Raw genomic sequence first — 8,537 nt, forward strand, 5'->3', positions numbered from 1 at the left:
GTGCACATTAAAAGGGGATTAATTAGAGGAAATACTTTAATATTGCTGTTTGCCTTTTCTCTATAATAGAAGTGTCAGAGATGAAAGAAAATTAGTAAAATGTATATGAAAACCTTCCTCCTGTCAGAGTCTGGGGCTCACCATGGGACCCAGAGTCAAGTCCCCGCCCACCTACATGTACCTCAAAATCGAGTGAGACCCAGACCCAGCCACCCCCTCCCCCCTCATTGGGCTAGTTCCAGACCCGGCCAGTCCCACCCTTGTCAAGCTGTGCTGGGCAGGGGGCACAGCCTCAGGTCCCCTGGCCCGGTGCTGGGGCGGGGGGCGTGGCCTGAGATCCCCTAGCCCAGACCGGGACGGGGGGCATGCCTTGAGGTCCCCCGTTAAGCCCCACTGGGTGGGGGGCATGGCCTGAGGTCCCCCATCAAGCCCCACTGGCAGGGGGTCTTGGCCTGAGTTCCCCTGACCTAGCACTGGAGGTGCACCTTGAGGTCCCCTGTCAAGCCCTACTGGGTGGGGGGCCATGGCCTGAGGTCCCCTGTCAAGCCCCATGGGGGCGGGGGAGGGCGTAGCCTCAGGTCCCTGCTGATTGCTCGTTAAGGCTCCTTATGGGAACTTGGCCTCAGCTGTGGGTGCAGCCATCTTTGTAACGGAGTGGTGGTCAATTTGCATATTCCCTCTTTATTAGATAGGATATCTGTGGTAGGTAAACAAAGGTAGATTGGGATGTATCAGGAAACACTGGGAATCCGGCTCTGTTTCCTTTTCACATAAGACTTGGCATTCTGAAAATGTCCCCCTCCTTTTCCTCTGGGTCCCTTGTCAGCGTTTGGAGACAGCCAGTATGCGCCGTCATTTCTTCTACTTAATAAGTGTACTTGTGAGCGTCTCGGCATCTTCTCATCAAGCAAGTGCAAATGTTAAGACGGCTTGGCTGTTTCAATCACCGTCGAGTGGCTGCGAGCTCACAGAGGGAGTATCTGTGGTTGCTGTTTCCCCTCCTGTTTTCTTTAAGAAAACATTAAAACTTGGAGGCACGTGTTCTAACATTTGATTCACTTGCGTTTCAAGGTTATTTGTGGAGTGATGGTCATCACAGTTATTGGTATTCACTCTTCCCTTTACAGCACCCCTCCTCTAGATTAAACAAAGGGCCACCTGCTTGCTCAGACTTGAAAAGGTAATTTCTAATTTCATATTAGTGAGATGGACATTTAAAAAAAGATGTTGTAGGACTCATTCAAACTGTAAACAGATTGAGATACAGTCACTGATTCTGAATTGACCGGGTGCATTTCTGTCTCTTAAGGTAGACTCATGCCATGATTTCTTTTTCAGTGTGTCCTTTGTTTTTGCGCAATGACCATCAGGGGTCATTTTTGTGTAGTGGTGGCAATGCTGGTCAATCTTGTGCAACAATAACATTGCATGAAGAACTCTCCGATGAGCTGACTTTGAAAAGGAACCCTGGACACAGACAATAGTATGGTGATTGCCAGAGAGAAGGGGGCGGGGGAGGTAGAAGAGGGTCAAGGCGGGATAAAGGGTGATTGAAGGACACTTGACTGGGGTGCGGGGATAAACACACAGTGCCATATACAGATGGTGTAGTGTAGACTTGTATACTTGAAAATGATATAATTTTATTAACCGACGTCACCCCTATAAGTTCAATAAAAATAATGGTGATTTTAAAAAAGAAAGAGAACCATGATTTAGTTTGGATTATGAATGAGGGCATTGCAGAGTTCTAAAATGTGACCAGAGGTAACCGAGTGGAGACGAACTTATCAAAACCATCCAGGGTAGCTTTACAGGCATTAATTCAATTTAGCTCATGCATCCATCAGAGCTGTTCAAATTGCAAATGACGGAGCTCAACTCACATCAGCTTATTCAGAAATGGAAAAGGGATGTTTCGCATCCTGGACAGGCCCGAGGTGGAAGAGGCAGGTGTGACAGGTGCAGGCCAGGTGGGGTCCGCGGGCCATCCTCCCTCCTCACCGGGGCCCGCTCTGTCCCTGTTGGCTTCGTTCTCAGGCTCCACATCACGGTCCCTGGGAGAACCAGGCTCCCGTCGCTCTCACTGCCCACAGCTGCATGAAATGACAGCACATCCCTATTCTCCTGACTTTCATTGGCTGGAATTGGGTGATAAACTCTCCTGACTTAATCTCTGTGGGTGGGACTGTGATCCAGGTAAACTGGGTCACATGGCCTTGCTGGGGCCAGGGTTTAGAGAAGCCTTACCTAAGCCCCATGCTCTGGGTGTGGATGAAAGTGGGTGTGGTGCGAGTACCCAATATTATGTGCTGCCTTGATACCTGAAACGACTTGGACCCCAGGGTTCCTTTCCACTCTGCTCTGCAGATTAGGTACTAGAGCCAAACAGCCCTCCTTGTCGAGGGAGCAGGCACAGTTCTACCAGCCTTTGCGGCTATTCAAACAAGCTAACCACACCCTCCTATGGAAAAGACAGGGCACTCTTCCCTCTTGGTACTACAAAGCCGCCCCCTCTCCCCCCCCCCCCCCCCCCGCCGAAAATCCCTGTCCCCAGAGGCAACCCCCTGTCGCCTCCTAGTGGCTGAGAGTATATGTGACTAAGAACTGTTGTTGAGCTCCTCCCTGCAGTATTGGGTGTCATGTGTTTGACAACCCCAACCCCGAGGGTGGGAATCCTCTCTCACCAATGGGGTGGATAAGAGGCCATGAAAATAGGAGGATATCTATAAAAATCAGGGGTTAATATCACATAAGAATGAATGAATGCTGGGTAGGTCCATACATCACTAAAATTAATTTCACTTTAAATCTATAATTCAATTTCACAAATATGCTCTGCACCTAGTACTCCTGATAGGAAGTGAACAGAGCTAACGGATCTTCCTAGAGAATGTGTGTTTACTTCAGGACCACATCATTTCAGCCAAGCACCCACACCTGAGAGAAGGTTGTAAAGGGACTAGGGCTGGTTTTCCTACCTGAGGAAGCACTACATAGTATATATTTTTTTTTTGAGAAATTTATTTTTTTTGAGAAATTTACTATACTCATTAACATTTTAAGGCTCCGATAAGTCCTGTAGTAAAATATCTAATTAATAATTTATGTCAATGATTTCTCAGGCATGTTTAGCACAGAACACATGTTTCATATAAATTATTAATACTTAAACTATTTAATTGGATATAACACTTTTAGGGAATGCTGATATATTCTTCATCTGTGGAATATTTTTAACAATTTATTTAGAAATCCATGGGAATATCTTAACTCTTAATAATTTTAATAATTCTACTGAATATCACCATTAAAAATGAGTATTGTATGACATCTGAGAATTATTTATGTGGTCCTCTCCTTAAGAGATCTACACTAGACGGAAGGTTAGACTTAGATATCTCAAGTTATACCAGCTACTTAAGTTGAATTTCAGTTCATTCATTCATTTCTCTAGGTCTTTTAAATCCTTTAAAGACTGTTTCTTCCTCATATAATTTGGGAATATAAATCCAGTTCTTATAAAACCAGAAAAATGATCAAGATAGTTATATTTCTTTTTATCATAAACCGTTGGGGAAAAATAAGATTAACCCAGACCTTCAGACCTAAAAGAAAATATATTTTAAAGGCTAATATTTCACATACTAATTTCTTCTTTGACCAAACAATGAAAAACAACAACTTCTATTTGTCTTCTGTGGCCTTCACCACATAGCCTCCTGAAAGGGCATATTAAAAATAACATGTGATGCAAGTTATGGTAAATGGTGCGTATAAACTTTCTGCACTTTTTTTGTTACACAACAAGGAATCAATTATGCCAGGAAAAACAATAAACCACAATCCATGGTTAACTAGTGAAGACTGATCATGATTTTAAGTATATTTTAATTTTATTTGAGCATGCTAACTAACAGCTATGTAAATATTCTGAGTTAATTATCTTTGTTCTCTTTAATATGCACTATGTAATTATGCAGAATTTGGGGTGATCTTTTCAGTGGAACTGGTTATCAGAGAGGGGAATGGTTTTATTTCTGACAATGAAAGCAAACAGAGTAGTTTAGATATGATGGGGAAATACTGACAAATATTATTATTCGTTTTGAAAAAATGTTGCCTTAAAATGAGTAATGGTGGTGGTCTTTTTTGAAGTCTCATAGAAGATAATCACAAATATTTTGACCATTTAAAAATAAAATATTGTAGCCCTGTTTGGTGTGGCTCAGTTGGTTGGGCGTCATCCATGCACCAAAAGGTCACCTGCTGGATTTCCGGCCAGGGCACATGTGGGCTCTATCCCCAAGAGGGCATGTGCAGGAGGCAGCTGATCCATGTTTATGTTTCTCTCCCTCTCCTCCCTCTCTCTAAAAATCAATAAAAAATCTTTCATAAAATTAAATATTGTAGAGGGAAAGGAAATTAATTGCATTTATTAACATAGTATTCTGACATAGGGTGGCAATATATAGAGATTTGGGAATGTTTCATATTGGATATTGAAATATTCCAAATTATACAATTTCACAAGATTCTACCTGGTTCATAAGATTTATTTTTGAAGTCTCTATTAGTATATTTTAAGAAATCACGTTTGAATCCTCTGCAGTTTTACATTAATAATACAGACATAAATAAGAGTTACAAGTAAAGTGCCATATTCAAAAATTCCCATGCACTTACCGCTCTTCTAGATTAAGTTTTGAATTTTTTACATGATATGAAATCAAATCCTCCTGAAATATAAACAGATGACCAACTCTGTATCTATAACGTTGAACCATTGACAAAGTGGTGTGTGTGTGTGTGTGTGTGTGTGTGTGTGTGTGTGTGTCCAATGCATGTAATTCTCAGTGTACAGATTTAGGATTAAAATAATTTTCATCATTCAGTTTAATTTATCTTTGGATCACTGATCTTAGAAGGGTCTCAAAAACAATGTCCGTCAAGTCAGGGTTGTGTCTATTGAATACCAAAGCCTGGGTTGTGAGTGTGTGCGCGGTGGTGCCCAAGAGGGCCTGCCCTGCCGTCCACACAGGTTTGCCACTGAGATGGCCTTCATTCTGATGGCAGAGGGCACCTCACTTGTTAACCATAGATCCCCTAACTCCTGTGTTACGTGTGTCCACCCATCCATTCATTCAGTAAATATCCATCGAGTGCTGATGTGTGTGGGTCCCTGTACCCTTGGAATATACCCTTGGAATATAAAACACGAACCATCATCCCTAATCCCAAAGAACCGACAATCTACTAAGACAGATGCACAAGCAGATAGCTGCAGTGCATACCGGTAAGAGGGGACAGAGGCGTGCGGGTCTGATGGGAGACCTGGGAGCTCCATTAGCAGAGGCTTCTGGAGTTGCCTCCGGGCAGAGGAGGCTTAAAAAGCCAGCCTTGGCTAGAAGCACCAGCACTGTTAGCCTGAACCTCTGGGTTCCTGGAGGACTGGAGATCTGTTTGCAGTTCAGCTGGGCAGATGACTATTGAACCGTGCCGCATGCTGAGGGGAATGAGGCTGGCCTGTGAGATTGTTTCCTACCCACCCTTCCCCTTGTTGGGGGATTAGGGAGGTCTCCCCGAAGCTACAGACCTTAAACAAACAATGACAATGTGGAGAGTGCTATGGAGCCATGGGGTGGCGAAACAGGGGAAGTGATTTAGCATAGTCAGAGGGTCAGGACCGCCACACTAAGTGATGTTTAAACTGAGGCTGAGGGATAAGCACATTAACCAAGGAAAGGCGGAAGGGAAGAGTGGCCTGGATCTGGGGGTGTCCTGTTTTGTAGGAATGTGGAAAGGGAGAGAGGGAGAGGCTAGGAGGCAGGTTAGGAGGTGTATTACCTTTATCCTCAATTCAAGGGGGAACCTTTAAGTTTTAAGTTTAGAAATAGGCCCGACCAGTGCGATCTATGAACCAGGAGGTCATGGTTCAATTCCTGGTAAGGGCACATGCCCGGGTTGCAGGATCGATCCCCAATAGGGGGTGTGCAGGAGGCAGCCGATTAATGACTCTCTCTCATCATTGATGTTTCTATCTCTCTCTCTCCCTCTTCCTTCATCTCTAAAATTAATAAAAACATATTTTAAAAAAGAAAGAAAAAATAAATAGCATGATCAGATTTGCATTTTTAAATGATCTATCTGTCCATAGGAGGTAGAGCTTAGGTTAGAGCTGGGTATTGGAGAAGAATTAGGAAGCTGTTTGCAGCATTCAGACAGGAGACCAACTTGGCTGACAGATGCCGGTGGACATGGAGTGAAGTCCGTCTATTCAAGAAACGCTTAGGAGGTAAAATGCCTATTACGTGATTTTTTAAAATATATATTTTTACTGATTTCAGAGAGGAAGGGAGAGGGAGAGAAACATTAATGATGAGAGAGAATCATTGATCGGCTGCCTCCTGCATGACCCCTACTGGGGATGGAGCCCACAACCTGGGCATGTGTCCTTGACTGGAATTGAACCTGGGACCCTTCAGTCTGCAGGCCAATGCTCTATCCACTTAGCCAAACCAGCTGGGGCTATTAAGTTATTCTTATTGTGGAGACACAATGCTGGTTTCTGGAGCTACTTTAATGAATGGACAGTGCCTGGCACATCCGTGGTATTTTTAAATTGATTAGCATTTGAGACCCAGTGGAGCAAGAGAAAAGCCATGGGCCAGACAATGGAGGTTATATGCACCACACATCATATTCCAGTGTTGTAAACAAGTGTATGTGGACGTTGCGGCCTTTGAACTTTGTCTGTTATTTAGTGCCTGTTGTGAAGATGGGTTTGAGGGACATAAGAATCCAGGAATGAATAGAAGTCAAAAGGCCATAGAAGGGGTTCAGGTCAATGATGATGGAAACATCATGATAAAATAGGACAGCACAGACAAGAAGGAACACAAGTGCCCAGCCAGCATGGCTCAGTGGTTGAGTGTCGACCTATGAACCTAGAGGTCACAGTTCAATTCCCAATTTGAGCACATGCCCAGATTGTGGGCTTGAGTCCCAGTACAAGGCCTGTAGCAGGCAGCTGATCAATGATTCTCTCTCATCATTAATGTTTCCATCTCTCTCCCTCTCCCTTCCTCTCTGAAACAATAAAAATATTTTCTTTTTCTTTTTTTTAAAGAAGGAACACAGGTGAGAAAGAGTTGAGGGGCAGACTTAGACTTGATGACTGGATGAAGCAGAGAGACAAAATCACTGGCCCCATGTGACCCCCCGGAGTGTAAGAGGAAGGTCAGAGGGTCACAGAAGGTGTAGGTAGCAGGCGCAGTCAGTATTCCAGGGCCACTATGGATGCTGATAGGTAATTACATTCTGATTATCCTGCCAACTTCAAGTACAATCCCGATTCAACTTCTACCTGGTTTTTCCACATGAGGAAGCCATGTTTTTCTTTTCGTTTAAATAATTGATGATAATTGATTCACTGTCAGTTTTTTCCTGATGCTTTAATATAATGTGGGGGTGGAAGTAGGTGTTCCCAGAAAGACAATTTCTTGGGAGAAAAATTTGTTATTAGTCTATTCTTTTTTTATTTTTTATTTTTTTGTAGTCAGCACACTCTCTCCCCTGTGTGTCAACTGTCCTTTTCTCCGAGCATTGGGAGACAATACTCCATGGATGTTTATTTTTCTGTGAACAGCTTTCCGACAACTGTTTACTGATATTGATCAAATTACTGTGAAAACTGCACAACTGTCTTCCCACGGTGCCATTGCTCCCACATGCTCACCACCCAAGCAAAACCCCATTCTGGGTGAAAAGGAAGAAATACATGAACCACGCTCCCGGGACCAACAACAAATAATTACACAATCGCTTCCAAAGCCCAGACTCGGGGCGCGCAGTACAGCGCTCGTCCTTCGGGGACCCTGCACTCCGCTGGTTATTGCCCAGTGCCTTTTGTCACACATCTTGTGACACGTCCAACTTGGAGGTGGCAATTTCTGACTTCGTTTTATAGAAGACATCGATTCTGTAATAACATAATAGGTGTTGTCAGTATTCCCGTCAAGAAAGAAGTGCCCACAGGCGACTCGATCATGACAAGGTCTGAGACACGAGGTTTCTTGTTGCCCACTCCGTTCCTTCCACAAAGCATGTATTTTTTTTTAGTTCACGCCTGTCCTGACTTTTATAAAGCTTGGTTTGCTGTTCCACTACTCACTGGGTTGGCTTCAATTTCATATTGGATTGATGTATAGATACATTAATTAGAATTTTTAAAAAAGATGGCATAAACATTGCCTGGCCGGTGTGGCTCAGTGGTTGAGCTTTGATCTAGGAACCAGGAGGTCATGGTTTGATTCCCAGTCAAGGGCACATGCCCGGGTTGTGGGCTCGATCCCAGTGTGGGGTGTGCAGGAGGCAGCCGATCAATGATTCTCTCTCACCATTGAAGTTTCTTTCTCTCTCTCCCTCTCCCTTCCTCTCTGAAATCAATAAATATATTAAAAATTAGAAAATAAGATGTAAACATCATATATGGATAGGAGAGAATTATGAGCAAGACATTTTTACACGCAATTTTT

This window comes from Eptesicus fuscus, chromosome 8 (genome assembly GCF_027574615.1).
Source record: "Eptesicus fuscus isolate TK198812 chromosome 8, DD_ASM_mEF_20220401, whole genome shotgun sequence".
In the NCBI taxonomy this organism is placed as follows: domain Eukaryota; kingdom Metazoa; phylum Chordata; class Mammalia; order Chiroptera; family Vespertilionidae; genus Eptesicus; species Eptesicus fuscus.